This window comes from Macrotis lagotis, chromosome 7 (genome assembly GCF_037893015.1).
Source record: "Macrotis lagotis isolate mMagLag1 chromosome 7, bilby.v1.9.chrom.fasta, whole genome shotgun sequence".
Taxonomy (NCBI): Eukaryota; Metazoa; Chordata; class Mammalia; order Peramelemorphia; family Peramelidae; genus Macrotis; species Macrotis lagotis.
This window is the reverse complement of record NC_133664.1, coordinates 208524844-208539621: the sequence shown is the minus strand read 5'-3', so window position 1 is coordinate 208539621 and position 14778 is coordinate 208524844. Positions and strand designations below refer to the sequence as shown.

General features: G+C 37.1%; 1 protein-coding gene across 4 annotated transcripts in view; it reads right to left on the bottom strand.

The window, feature by feature from the left end:
• Window positions 1-11847, bottom strand: part of TSPAN11 (tetraspanin 11) — a 143703-nt gene extending 131856 nt beyond the window's left edge. For 3 of the 4 annotated variants that reach the window (XM_074194638.1, XM_074194639.1, XM_074194640.1), the window contains exon 1: window positions 11741-11845. The gene's annotated coding sequence lies outside the window, so the exon portion shown is untranslated. Of the gene's footprint in view, window positions 1-11740 lie in introns of all 4 variants that reach the window. The other variant, XM_074194641.1, reaches the window with a different exon arrangement.
• Between the last annotated feature and the right edge of the window lie 2931 nt (window positions 11848-14778).

Here is a 14778-nt window from a genome sequence, read left to right as displayed (position 1 = left end):
AATTCTGACCTGTATTTTCCTGGGCTTTCCTGGCTTTTCCTCAGTTATGCTGAGAGAAGCATCAATAATATTGATTTACCAAAGAAGGCTAGAGGTTAATTCATTTCTCCTTTCTGTCTTCTCCTGAATTCTCTCATATCTTTTAACCATCAGAATTTTTAGTTAATTTATTCTCTCCTTAGCATCAAACAGTTTTTCAAGAAAGGTATAAACATGAACACTCCTTTCTCCCATATTTTTAAACTTGTCTATTTCTAGCCATATGAATATAAAGATTGTATTTTGTTTTAGCTTTTAATTGCTATCTAAATTATTTAACTTTATTTTGTCTTTGTCATTTGCTTCCTTAAATTCTAGAGAAGAAATAACTCAAATTCTTTTCTTTTACTGATGTCCAATTATTTAAAAAAATTTAATGCTTAGACTCAGTTTTTACAGACACACATATGAAACCACTCATATGTGTGGGTATGTATTTTTTATATACATTACACACACACACACACACACACACACACACACACAAGCTAGGCAGTGGATAGAGTTCAGGCCTGAAGTCAGGATAATTCATCTGGTTTCAGTTTACAAGCTGTATGACCCTGAGCAACATACTTAACTTATTTGCCTCAGTTTCCTCATCTATAAAATGAGCTGGAGAAAGAAATAGAACAGAATAGCAAACCACTCCAGTAGTGTGCCTATTTTCCCTCATCCCCTCCAGCATTTGTCATTTCTGATAGGTGTGAAATGGTACCTCAGGGTTGTTTTAATATGCATTTCTCTAACCAATAATGATTTAGAGAATATTTTCAGTTGACTATAAATGATGGATTTTTTTCTTCTGAAAACTGCCTGTTTCTATTCTGTGACCATTTATCAATGGGTGAATGGAAGAGTTTCTTTCCTGATGAACTCTCCCTTCTTATGTAATTCTAGAAAATTGGCAAGTGGTGAGGATAAAGGTCTTTTAAAAATGTGAAGCATTCTAGAAAAACCCTTTATTTTCACTGATGATATTGTTATTATTTAGTCATTTCAGTTGTGTCTGACTCTTCATGACATCATTTGGTATTTTCTTAGCAAAAATACTGGAGTGGTTTGATGTTTCCCTCTCCAGCTTATTTTACAAATGAGGAATTGAGGCAAACAAGTTAAGTGATTTGCCCAGCATCATACAGCTAGTAACTGTCTAAGGAAGATAAGTCTTCCTGACATCAGGTTTGGTATTCTTTCCATTGTGCAACCTAGGTTGCTCTATCAATGATAATAACAATCAGATAGATTGTACTTACCTACCAAGACAAACCCAGAAACTAAATGAACACAATTATAAAACATGTTTCATTCAAATAATGTCAGATCTAAACAATTGTAAAAATATTAATTTTTTATGGGTAGGATGAGCTACAATATTTATTAACATTGCAGTTTTACCTAAATTGATCTACTTATTCAGTGCCACATCAATAAAAATACCAAAAATTATTTTATAGAACTAGAATTTAGGGCCAAAAATGATAGTAGAGAGCACTGCAAAATATAAAAAGGATAATTTTTATTATATAAAATTAAAAGCTTTTACACAAAAAAGCCTAATAAAAATTAGAAGCAAAGCAGAAAACTGGGAAATTTTTTATAGCAAGTGCCTCTGATGAAGGCCTGATTTCTGAATATATAAAGAATTGTGTCAGATTTATGAAAATAAAGTCATTTCCCAATTGACAAGTGTCGAAGAATATAAACAGGTAGTTTTCAGACAAAGAAATCAAAGCTATCTATAATAATATAAAAAATGTTTTAAATTACTATGGATTAGAGGAATTAAAACAATTCTGAGGTGCTACCTTACAAGTGGTTCATCCAGCCTCTAGTTGAAAACCTTTAGGAAGGCAGAATGCACCACCTCCTAAGGCAGCCTATTCCATTTTGGGACAGTTCTGGTTGTTAGGAACCTAAAGTTGTTTCTGTAACTAGCTATGGCTCTTATTTCTGGGAACAGATAACAAGTCTAGTTCTGTTTCCACATTATGGTCATTCAAAAGCATGAAGACAACTGTCATGCTCCCCATTCTCAGCCCTTCTTGTCAAATCTTTTCTTCTCCAGGTTGAATAAAGTTTCCTTTAACTGATCCTAAATAGGCCCTCAAGGCCCTTCATTCAAGACCCTTCACTCTTCTGAATGCATGCAAGCCACTGAACATTCTTAATTTATCAATATTCTTCTTAAAACTATGGGACATACAGGATAGAAACTCAGGGACCTGATATGCATCTCTGTTTTTTCCCCTCTCTTTAGAAAGTAGTCATAAATGTTAATCAGTTAAATGTAAGGAACACATAAAGTGAATGAATTCACAACATTTTGGTCATTGGCAGAAGTCCTATATTTCCTAATGTGAAATCTGAGACAAATCTGCTAATCATGAAAGATTAATTCTACCTTCACCAGTAGCACTTCTAGAATTATAAAATAGGATCCTAGATTTAGAGCTGCAAGGTCATCTAATCCACCCCCTCATTTTACAGATTAGGAAACTGTGGCCCAGAGAGATTAAGGTCACACAAGTACTAAGGAAGAGATGAGATTCAATCCCAAGGATTAAGATCAGCACTCTTTTCCCACAATATCAAGATATCTCTTCAGAGTTCTTTAACATCTAACAATAATGGATACCATGTGTCACTTCTTTTATTTCTAGTTTCATAAATTAGAGTGAACCAGATCACATAGCTACTATTTAAAACTGAGTGCTCTGACTCCATTTTCTAGAATTCTTTCCATATTATTCTTGCTCATTCCATTCCACTCTCCTTTTATTTTTGTATATGATGCTTGCTATTACTCATTAAGCTTAGATTTGAAAGGTCCCAAAGAATTTGAATGCAATATGGTTGAAATGGTGCTGAATTTAGAGTTAGGAAAACTGGGTTTGAATCCCAATTTTGAGGATGATTAACTATGTGACTCAGAACAAGTTATTTTTATGCTTCTACCTTTCAGTTTTTTAATTTTTAAAATAGGGCCAATAATAATATTTCTCTTAATTTATATAGGGTAGTTTTTAGGAAATTACTTTGTAAACTCTTAAGCATTAAAGAAAAGTCAGCAAACTGAAACTGGGTTTTGAAGTCAGAGGATTAGGGTTCATGGCCTAACCATAAATCCATGTTTAAAGACTTAGAACCCTCTGGACAGAATTCAAATATATTTTCTCCCACAAAACTTCAGCTGTTAATCTATTCCTGCTTATTTTAACTCAGTTCTTTCTCATCTTTCTAAAAACAATATTATAACTTGGGTTTCTAACCAGCTTTTAACTGCCCATTCATTCCAAATGACCACTTGCTATGTTCCCAATCTTTAAAGTAGCCTTTAAAAGTCCTTAATTTATTAGTCTTATCAGAAATGGTTTTAACTTTTTTAGCACTTCTCTCTCTTTCTCTCTCTCATTCTCTTTCTCTCTCCTCTCCTCTTCTCCCTTCCTTTCTTTTTGCATAGAATAACCTCTTTTTTCCCCTACTCAATTGAGTTACCTAAAATCTATTCTTCCTTGTGGCTTATGAAAGAGATTACCCCCCCCACCCCAAATAGTTATAAGCTCATCAGAAAAGTTTCCATACATCACATTTTCCTGAGACTTGTCTTTTTAACAATTGAGAGAAGGTTGCCTTAGGAACCAATTCACTCAGGCTCAGTTTTTGTGCAGAAAATTAATTTGTATAGCACTGGATAATGAGTTTTCAACTCTCAGTGACTTTGCACCCCACAATTTGCTCCAGGCCTGAAACTTCTTAAAGATGTCATATCCTATTTTCTTTCTCTGACTATGGTAGACCCATTTGACCAGACACAACAGTAATGAGTTTTCTGTATATATATATATATATATATATATATATATATATATATATACACAGATATTTACATACACAAACACAGCACACATGCATATAACACGAATTTTCCTCTGTGAATCAGCTTTTTCTGCTCTATTCATAAGCTTTTTTCCTGGTTTCTTCAGCCCACAATGACTTCTCTGTTTACTGAATTCCTATTGCATACATAATCAAGACTACAGTGCTTAGTACCAAATTGCTCTCTAATGGTTTCCTATGTAATTGTCTTGTTTCTTCAACTAAACTCTAGACCCCATTCAAGCAAGGCTATATCTTAGACTTCTTTTCCCCTCTCTGAAAGTCCTAGTCACATGAGACTCTTGGTAAAAAAAACTTGTATTTCATATACCAATAGGACCCTGTCCCCTGATCTGCCATGGGGACTTATTACTCAAATAATAACTTCAGGGGCTCATTTTGTCTCAACCCAGAGTTTCTTTGGGAATACCAACATTTGGCTTTGATGTTTTTAAAATTTTATCTATTTAGGGCAATGGGGTTAAGTGACTTGTCCAAGGTCACAAAGCTAGGCAATTATCATGTGTCTGAGACTGGATTTGAACTCAAATCCTCCTGACTCCAAGACTGGTGCTCTAGCCACTGCACCACCTAGCTGTCCCTGGCTTTGATATTTTTAAGAAGACTTCATATCTACCACTTGGTTGTATAAGTGTGAGGGAGGGGAATTGTGGGGGTTAGATAGATTTCTTTGTTTCTTTTGTGATTCCTTGTCTCTTTTTAAAACTCAAGAACCAACTCAAATTTATAAACCCTATCAGCAGTGTAGTATCAACATGGTAATCTTTACTTTTATAGCCTGAACAAAATAGGAGCACATTTACCCAGACTTAGAATTTACAGAGGAAGTCATTATAGGCATTAATGTACTGATAATGTTTAACAACCAGTTTTCAAAAAAAAAAAAAAAAAAGAAATGTAACTCTGACACACTTTTAAGTTTAATCTGCATTATTATATTTTCTCTGTCACTTTTTAGGTCTAGTGATCAATAAGTTGAAAGAAAGACCAAGAGATTGGTGGGAGGAGGTTCAACTGAGGAACACTTAGGGGAGAAGAGACACATTTTATAATGAGGACCCTGCAAAGAAAGTTGGAAAGAATTGATGTAGGGGATTATTTCTTTTGAGAAAGTTTTTTTTCTCAATAGAAGCATCCTGTGTCAAAGGATGGTATAGATTGCCACAAGATATTATGCCTCCATTAACATCAATTTGACTCCTAGGGACAACAAGCATCCAGAAAGATGGGAGGATATGAACACAAGATAATGAATGCCAAATGAGGAAGAAGAGAGAGTAGCAGGCAGAACTACCCCCCAAAATATGGGACATGTAAAATTTCTACCATGGGACAATACCTCTATCCTCATTACCATATTTTTCCATGTATAAGATGCACTCTTATCTGAAAAATTTGGGTTCTAAAATCTGAGAGCATCTTATACAGTGGTTGTAGATTTTTTTAACTTGCATTTTTCATTTTTCATGCTTAATGTCTTTGTGCTCACTGTTTCGCATTTGTTACCATATATTAGGTTATATGTTGCCACATTCTGCCCAGAAATGACTCAGAAAAGATTTTCGTACAGTGCTGAATTCAAATTCAAAGTGATCCAGTCTGCAAAAGTGAATGGAAATTGTGCTGCTGAACTTCAGTTTGGTCTTCCTCCAACTGAGAAAACAATCTGAAACTGGCCATATGAAGAAGAAACCCTATTGAAAATGCTACAGCAGAAGAAGGCCATGAGAGGCAAATGAGCCAAATGGCCTGATTTAGAGAGGGAATTGAAGAGGTGGATTGAAGAACAAAAGGTCATTGGCATTCCTATGAACAAGATGGTTTAGCATGAGGCAAGAAGAATTGCTGATGAAAAAGAAGTGACTGATTTCCAAGGACAAAATTGATACTTCAGGTTCATGAAATAGAACGGACTAAGCATGTGTCCACGCACCAGACTTGCCCAGGAGCGCTTGTGGTTAACCATAGACCAGAGCAGGGGTAGGAGAGCAATCAGAGCCTCTCCTGAGACAGTGATTCATCATCAAACACAGATGAGGACAAGCTAATGGATGGGAGTTTTGACGGTGATGAGGAGTTGTGTAAATGTTATGATGAATAAAGCTTGAGTTCAATAACTTTATGTAATACATTTTTTTAAAATTTCAGGCCCCACACTTAAAGTGTGTCTTATATGTGGGGAAATATGGTAATTGACACTTCTCAAAATGAGTTATATCAGAAAAATGGTATGAGGGAGGAATTGCTACAAAGCAATAACAGAATGTGGTTCCATGAAGAACAAAAAGAAGGAATAAGTATACAGACCATGAATCAAAGACTAAAAGTTTAAAATAGGCAGAAGTAGAAGATTAATGTAAAGAATGAGGCAAAGAAATCCCTTTTAGAAAAAGACAGAAAACAAAATAACAGATGGAAGAAGTTGGAGGGAAAAAGAGGAAGAAGCTTTGAATTAACAACAACTGAGAAGAGAAGGGAAAGAATCTGATAAAAACAAAAGGAAGGAAAGAAATGAAACATTATATTAGATAAAACTTCAAAACTAGAGGAAAGATTGAGAAAAGAGAATGATCGAGAATGAGGTCAAGAGAGACCATGGGAATAAGATTGCCTTTAAGCAGCTTATACAAGACTATTAGTGGGACAAAATACTGCCTCAAAAAGGGAAGGGGAATAAATAAAATTGTAATTTAGGAAATAGAAAAAACCCTAGAGATTCAAATGGTTAAATTCTAAACATAATTCCATAACTCTAAATGTGAATGGTCTAAACAAATGAATACAGCAAAAAAGTGGCATTGAATAAGAAAACAAAAACTCAAAACTTTTTGTTCAACAAGAAATACAATAAAAATATTTTTAAAACCCATACATGAAAAAAAGTGATGGAAACAAAATTTACTATGTATCAGATCATGCTTAATAGCATATGTTGCAATCATACTATCCTAAAATGGGAAAACAGAAATTCACAATACAAATCAATAAATGAATTACATTATTTTGAAAGTATATATATAGATCACAAACTAATATCAATATTGGCATGGCACTTAAATTTTCAAAAGACAATTAATTGAATTCAAGAAGACATATATAGTAATGTAATAATAGAGATTTTTAATGTTCTTTGCTCACTTCTGGACAAATAGGTAAAGGAAAAACACAGAATTGAACAAATTCAGCAAAAATTAGAGCTAAAAAGACTTATAATATCTTTTGAATGGAATTTCTAAATAACATGCATATTTTTCAGCATCATAGAGAATTTATAAAAATAAAAGCTGACTATACATATATATATATATATATATATATATATAGTAGGACCCAGAGATAATGCAAACTAATGCAATAAGTTTGAAATATTAAACAATCCTTTATAAATTGTGACACAGAGAAAACAGTAATCAGCTCAAAGAACACAAACAGAAGACAGGTATAAATGAAGACTTGATGAAATCCTAAATTCATGGAAACAATATTTATGTGAATAATCATGATGAAACTATACTCCAAAATTTCAGGATGCAGCTAAAATAGTCCTTGGGGGAAAACTGTATCTCAGAAAGCACACATTAATGAAATAGAAAAGGAAAGGTTTATTAAACAGAATATACATTAAAGCTTCAAAAAATAGATCTAAAGTTTACACATATATATGAGAAAATCTTTAAAATTAATGAATAAATAGATAAATTAGAAAACATCAAAACTAAAAGCTCGTTCATTGAAAAGAATTACACAATTCATAAAGTTTTGGCCAACCTGATAAAAAATAAAGATTGAGAATCAAATCAACAAAATAACCAAGGAAAAAGGTGAAACCAAAGCAAAACTAGAATAAAAAGAATTCCCATACCAGAAGAAGTAAAAAAGAATTATTGGAAAGAACTTGTGCATAGTTAAATGGCAGTATAATATATATATATATATATATATATATATATATATATATATATATATATATACAAATATATGCTGAATACTGAGAAATATGGAAAGACTTGAAATGATGCAAAGTAAAGTTGGTACAGTCAAGAAAACAAAATGCACAACAACTACAACAGGGTAAATGGATAAAACAATCACCACAAAACTACTGGAAAAGAATGTTACAAAATTGTAAAGAAAAGGCTTGCCCCGCCCCCCAAAGAGTAGAAGATACCTCCTCCAGTCCTTTGCAGAGATAAGGGGTCCAAGGACGTGGAACATGGGATCAATTTTTTGGAATATTACTAAGTTTTGTTGATTTTTTCCCTTTTAAAAATTCTTTGTAATGTGAGATTGTTTTTTTGCAAAGGGAGAAACAAACAGAGGGGAAAATTTAGGCCATATAAAAATGAAAAATGTTAATAAAATGTATTTTGAAGAAAAAGCAGAAATCTTGGCTAAATGCTCTTTAAAAAAATCTAAGAAGGGTTAATTTTTAGCTAGGGAACTCAAAGAAGATTCATAGAGAACGTGTCAACTAAGCTAGCTTTTAAGGATAAGATTAAATATGGGAAGATAGAGTGAATTTTAGCTCTGTATGATAGTTCATATTCATTTCAGAGTGAGAGGGAAAGACTAATTTGACTGAAATATAAAATGTATGAAAGGTAATCATGTAGTAGGTTAAACGAGACTGTGTCTGATCAAGAAGTTTGCATTTTATCTTAGAGACCATAGAAAGTCACTAATGATTCTGATGAGGGGAATAGTGAGGTCAGATTATATTATTATGATTATTTTGACCATGTTATTCCCTTCAACTGGGAAAGTAAAGTCTAGAAGCAGGGAGGACAACTTATAAGTATGTTAAAATAGTTTAGATGAGAAGTGATAAGGACTTGAAGAATGGTAAAATAAAGGAACAACTAGATGGTGCTAGTGGATAGAGCACAGGCCTTGGAGTCAGGAGGACCTGAGTTCAAATTTGACCTCAAACATTTAATAATTGCCTAGCTGTGTGACATTGGGCAAGTCACTTAATCCCATTGCCTTAAACAAACAAACAAACAAACAAATAAATAAATAAAATTAAGACTGTTTAAGCAATATTAATGAAGCGAAAAGGGCAGCTGTGATTAGACAACTGATGATAGCATGTAAGGGAGGGGAATAGCAAAGATGAATGTGATTTCCAACTAAAGTAACTGGGAAAGTGTGGTAATTAAAAAATTGGAAGGTAGGAGATGGAAAATGTTCTTTTTGGGGGGGGGAATGGGATTCTTTTGGGTCTTCTATGTATCCTCTATCCTCTACACATCTTCACTTCATTTCATTATTAGTTTCAATCAAGTATTATCATAGAAGAAAATCACTAGTGTGAAAAAAATTGTATTAAAAACTTCAACACCAAATGTTTTTAGGAGTCATTCATTAGTTTAGCTATCTTGTTATTTCCATTGCACTATTTCAAGTCCTTAGATCCTCATCATGATGAATATTAGGTGATTATATATAATTTCTGATTCTGTCATTACTTCTAGATCCTCCTTTTGTAGATAAGTGACATGATTTGCCCAGTCTCATATAATGGGTAGCTTCTAGAAGATGCAAAGAGTCCCCAGGAGGTCTCTTGGTATAATTCTTTCCACTGCACTGAACCCCCTGCAACACCAAATGTGTACTGAGCACCTCCTGTGGGTTTTCAGTTTTCTAGGCAAGCCAACTCTGTACTCAGTTCTCAAGCTCAACTATTAGATTTGTTGATTCCTTACCCATTCTTATATGTGAAATGGAATGATTGATTCAGCCCTCTTGATAATATCCAGCATGGTAATGTGGTGTACTGGCAAGTGTGCTTCACTTAGAGGCAAGACACCTGGATTAGAATTCTGGCACAGGTACTTATGAGCAATGTGTCCATAGGTAAATTATCCAGTCTTCATGACCTTATTTATTCCATTTGTAAAATGGGTACAATAACACTTGGGTTGCTTACCTAATTAAGTTGGAATGAAATCTAAAGTCTAGAAGTTGTAGTAGAGAATGGTTTTTGGACTTGAAGTTGCAGAGCTTATTCCATCTTCTGATATCCTTTTATGTGACCTTGAGTAAGTTCTTTTCCCTAATTGTGCTTCTATTCCTCCAAATATGAAAAGTAAGGAATGATCCTTATTTGCATCATTTACATATAAATTAAACAGTATCCATGCCATCAGAAAGCGAAGTGCTCTAAGTGTTTGGTGTCATATGCCTAATAAGGGAGCATCAGATATAGGGGTAAAAATATAGTATTATTTGTACTACTTGCACAGTAGCAGACCCTAGCAGTCAAATAACAACTACAAGCCATGTGCCAGATTAACTCTATATAAACATATCTCACACCCTGGTTTAAATATCACTCTCTCTAGGCCAAACACCTACACACTGGATCCTAACGAGTTCTAACAAAGGCCACACACACACCATATGGGTAGATGCCTCTATAGCATCATGTAAACCACACACATAGAAATAATATACTCAATGGACACTTCACATGATAAACTTCCTGCCACATAGAACTCAGATGTTCTTCCCCATAACTGAGTTCCAGGAAGTTTGTAATGAAAACAACATACCCCAGAACCTCTCATTCTTTTATTCACTTTTACAGAATTGATCCATCAATCAATCAACAAATGAAAACACTGCAAAAGCTTTGGTCAGTTTGCAATATGGAGGCATATGCAAAAAATCTGCCTACGACCCCAGATACCAGTGCGCCACACAGAGCTGTGAAGTTTCTTGTAGGTTCACAGAACCACATCTGGAAGGAGCCATCTGATACAGCCCCTCATTTTACAGATGAGAAAACTAAGGCATGGGGAGGCTGAGTGATTTTCTCCAATGTCACCCAGGTCCTTTGACTCCATAATGGTGCACTTTTCACTTTCACACCACACATGCACAAACATACCGAAATGCACAAGCACATACGATTTTACTCTCATTCATAGGCGATCCTATACAAATTACATTTTTTAGCTTATTTAAAAGTATTTAATAAATACTATTTTATATATGGTGTTGTCCTGGGCACTGTAGAAAATGAATTATTCTTATCCCTTTGTGCTTATATCTAGAATCTGAGCTATAACCTTTCAGTTAATAAATGAGGAAACGATCTCAGGGAAGGAAAATACTTGATCACACGGAAAACAGAATTAGGATTTAAATCCGGGTTCTCAACTCTAAAGATTAAGGGATTTAAAACACACACACACACACACACACACACACGTTAGAAAGGAAGGTGTAGGGGGCGGCTAGGTGGTGCAGTGGATAGAGCACCGGCCCTGGAGTCAGGAGGACCTGAGTTCAAGTTCGAACTCAGACTCTTAATAATCACCTAGCTGTGTGGCCTTGGGCCAGCCACTTCACCCATTGCCTTGAAAGAAAAATAAGAAAGAAAGGAAGGTGTAGGACAGTAGATAGCAGGGTCACGATGACAGAAACCACAGGCTTGGTCCCCAAACAGGCACGCAAGGCCGGATTGCAGCAGAGACGGGCGGGAGGCGCCCTGGGGTCCCCGCTCCCCCCCGGGCATGCGAGCCTCAGGTTGGGGAGGCTTTCCTGCTCCCGGGCCGGAGCTGGCGGGGTCTGGGGGTCGCCCCCTCTTTTTGCGCAGGGCAGCTGCGGCCCAGGCCAGCCCGGGGAGCGCGCTTCAGAGCCGGGCCTGGGGCCACTTTCCCCTTCAGAGTGCCCGCCCCGTCCCTGTGCCACGCTGGCTGCCCCGCCTCCCTGCGGTGCTCGCAGTGGCTGGGTGCGGGTCGCGGTTCCCGCGGTGGCGGGGCGCCTGCCTCCCCCCCTCCCGCAGCCCCTCACTTACCAGGGGCGTCGGAGCTCGGGGCTCTCTGGGTGCAGAGCTTCTGAGCCCAGAGAGGCGGAGATGGAGCCGCTCATCTGCCTTTCCCTCCGCCACCCCTTTCCCCCGCCCCAACTTCTCCTCCCACCCGAGGGGTCAGGGAAGGGGCACTCCGGCCGGTCGGATGCCCAGACTCGCAGCCCCGAGCCCTGGTCAGGGCTGACCGCTTCGGGCCGTTTCCTTCCCGGCTAAGGCCAGACACACGCTCGGGCGAGCCGCTGTGGCACGGACTGCTGCCCCTTCCCCACGCCCCTCTTCAGCTCTCCATCTCCCTCCTCCTCCATTCAGCTTCACAAGGAGGACATTCACGGGGCCTCGGCAGACAGCCTTTTTGTTCTGAGTTTGACATTTGGCTTCTTTTAATTCAGGACACACAGAGAAGATCACGCCTGAGTGTGGGACAGCTGGGATGTTGCCTAGGGAAACCTTACAGATGCAGAAGAAATGGAGGGTTAGAGGAGGTGGGGGCTGATCAAGATGCTTCTCTCCTCAGCGACCTCTCCGGCCCCTTCTCCTACCCCGCCCCAGGTCCTGGCCTCCATCTCCTTCAGAACTGCCTGTTTCTTAGGTCAAGGTTCTAGGGTCAGATCCCAAGTTTGTATTGGTCAGTGTGAGAAGTTAGGAAGAATGGGAAGGAACTCACCACATGGAGAAAAGAAAAAGACAAATAGCAAGGGATATGACTGAGACAGCTGTAGGGGACACTTGGAATTGATAGGGAGTGGGAATATTTTGCATATAAGTTTTTAGGGGTGGGTTGGGAACTCTTTTTTTTGGTCCAGTGAGGCTTAAAAGGTGGAGATCGTGGGAGTAATAATCATAATAACTTGCATTTATGTAGGGATTTAAGGTTCGCAAAATATTTTTACATAAGTCATCTAATCTTCACAATGACTAAAGGGTAGAAAGAGATGTTAAGGGAATCACTGGTGGATCATTGGATGGAGTGCTAGACCTGGAGTCAGGAAGACTCATTTTCCTAAACTCAACTTGGTCCCAAATAATTCCAGGACAAGTCACTTAAACCCTGTTTGCCTCAGTTCCTCAAGTGTGAAAATAAGCTGGAGAAGAAAAGGGCAAATCACTCTGAGGTAAGCTTTGCTAGGAAAATGCCAAACAGGGCCTTGAAGAGTTGGACACAACTGAAAAAATGTCCCAACAACAAAAAGAGGGAAATTGGTAATAGGGTGAGAAGGAAGCCATGCCTGAGGATTAGTCTTATTTTTCTTAGCCCATATTAGGAATTGGGAAAAAAATTTTTGTTTTTTAGGTTTGTTTGTTTTTTGAGTCACTCACAAAGTTCAAACTTTGACTTTCCTGTGTGACCTTGCAGATCATAGCATTTCTGTCCTCTCTCTTCCAGTTTAGTCCAACTCAATATCTATGATTTCTATGAACTGGGATGGGGGGGGGTAGATGCTGCAGAAACACAGATTTCTGCTCTAGAACATTTTGTCCTTCCTGTCAAGGGTGGCCTTGGGAAGTAATGAGCTTCCCCATCACTGAGGATCTTTAATTCATCAATTAAACAGGCATATACAATAAAAGAACTCATTCCTGTGTGAGGAACTGAGAGAAGGCCAGTATTCAGTAGAGGAGGGGAGTCATTTCCATTGAGTTTGGAAAGATAGGTTGGGACAAGTTTGTGAAAGGCTTTGCAGGTGAAACAGAGGAGTTTATAGTGGATCTTACAGGCTATAGGAAGCCAGTGGAATTTGTGGAGTAGGAGAGTGACATAGATAAGATTTGTGTTTAAAGAAAATCCCTTGGGCAGTAAGTAGTGTGCAGGATGGCCTGAAAAGATGGAAAACCATTTGACAGGTATATTGTAGAAAGGGATTTCCACTTAAGTACAGGTTGGTCTGAGCTCCCTTCCAATTCTGAGATCCATTGATTCTTGTGATCTTCCATATAGATATCAGGTTATCTCTCTCCATATCTATATCTATCTATATATCTAAATCGATATCTATTTCCATACACGTGCCTTCACACACACATATACACACACACTATATATAGATATAGATATGTTCAAGGCACATATATACTTGACATTATTGGTAGCAAAATGTCATTTTTAGACAAAAAGATTATATAACCAACTCCTATTCAGTGTCTTATGTATTTGGAGTGGTTTTTCAAGTGGGGTGATGGATTTAGATCTCTTCGACAATATTTACTTATTTTGATCTTTTTTGTAATCAAATGATGTCATTTTCTGAATGACTAGGTTAAAGTTAGTGTGTTGTGATCTGTGTCAGTAAAAAAGGAAATTTAACTGGACCACCCAAGGATAAACTCTATGACCCCGACCTCCCTTAGCGCTCTGAGCTAATCAACTAATCAGCCAAAGTCTCTTCTTATTGTTATTTTCCCCCAACAATGGAGATTGCACCTACCCATATGTGGTCTTCCTGATCATGTCCTCTCGTGACCCTCCTTCAGGGAGTCCACCCAATTCTCTATGGGCTTTCCTCAATTTTTCTTGATATTATGAGAATGTAGATAGAGTTTAAAAGTTAGCCATTGGTTTTTCCTTACAGTCATCATGTAAATAACTTACCTTTCTTTTAAATCACATATTTGAAATCCTTTAGTCTCATTCTCCTTTTGTCGTGGTGGTGTTTTTTCAGTCATGTCCAATTATTTGTGAGCCCATTTGAGGTTTTCTTGGCAAAAATATTAGAATGGTTTGCCATTTTCTTCTCTAGTTCATTTTATAAAAGAATGGAGGCAAACAAGGTTAAATGACTTGTCTAGGATCACAAAGACAATGAGCCAAGTACTCTATTCACTGTGCCACTGAGTTGCCCATTTACTATTTGTTGTTCGCACTCATCTTTCATTCCTACATTGTCCTTTGAGTAATATTCATTTTTAATTCTTCAAATATTATATAACTCACAGCCCCATAATGATTAGCCACAGTTTGCAGTCATTCATAGGATGAAGTAGACAACTGTTTGGGATACCAGAGAATGAACAGGATTGCAGGCAGT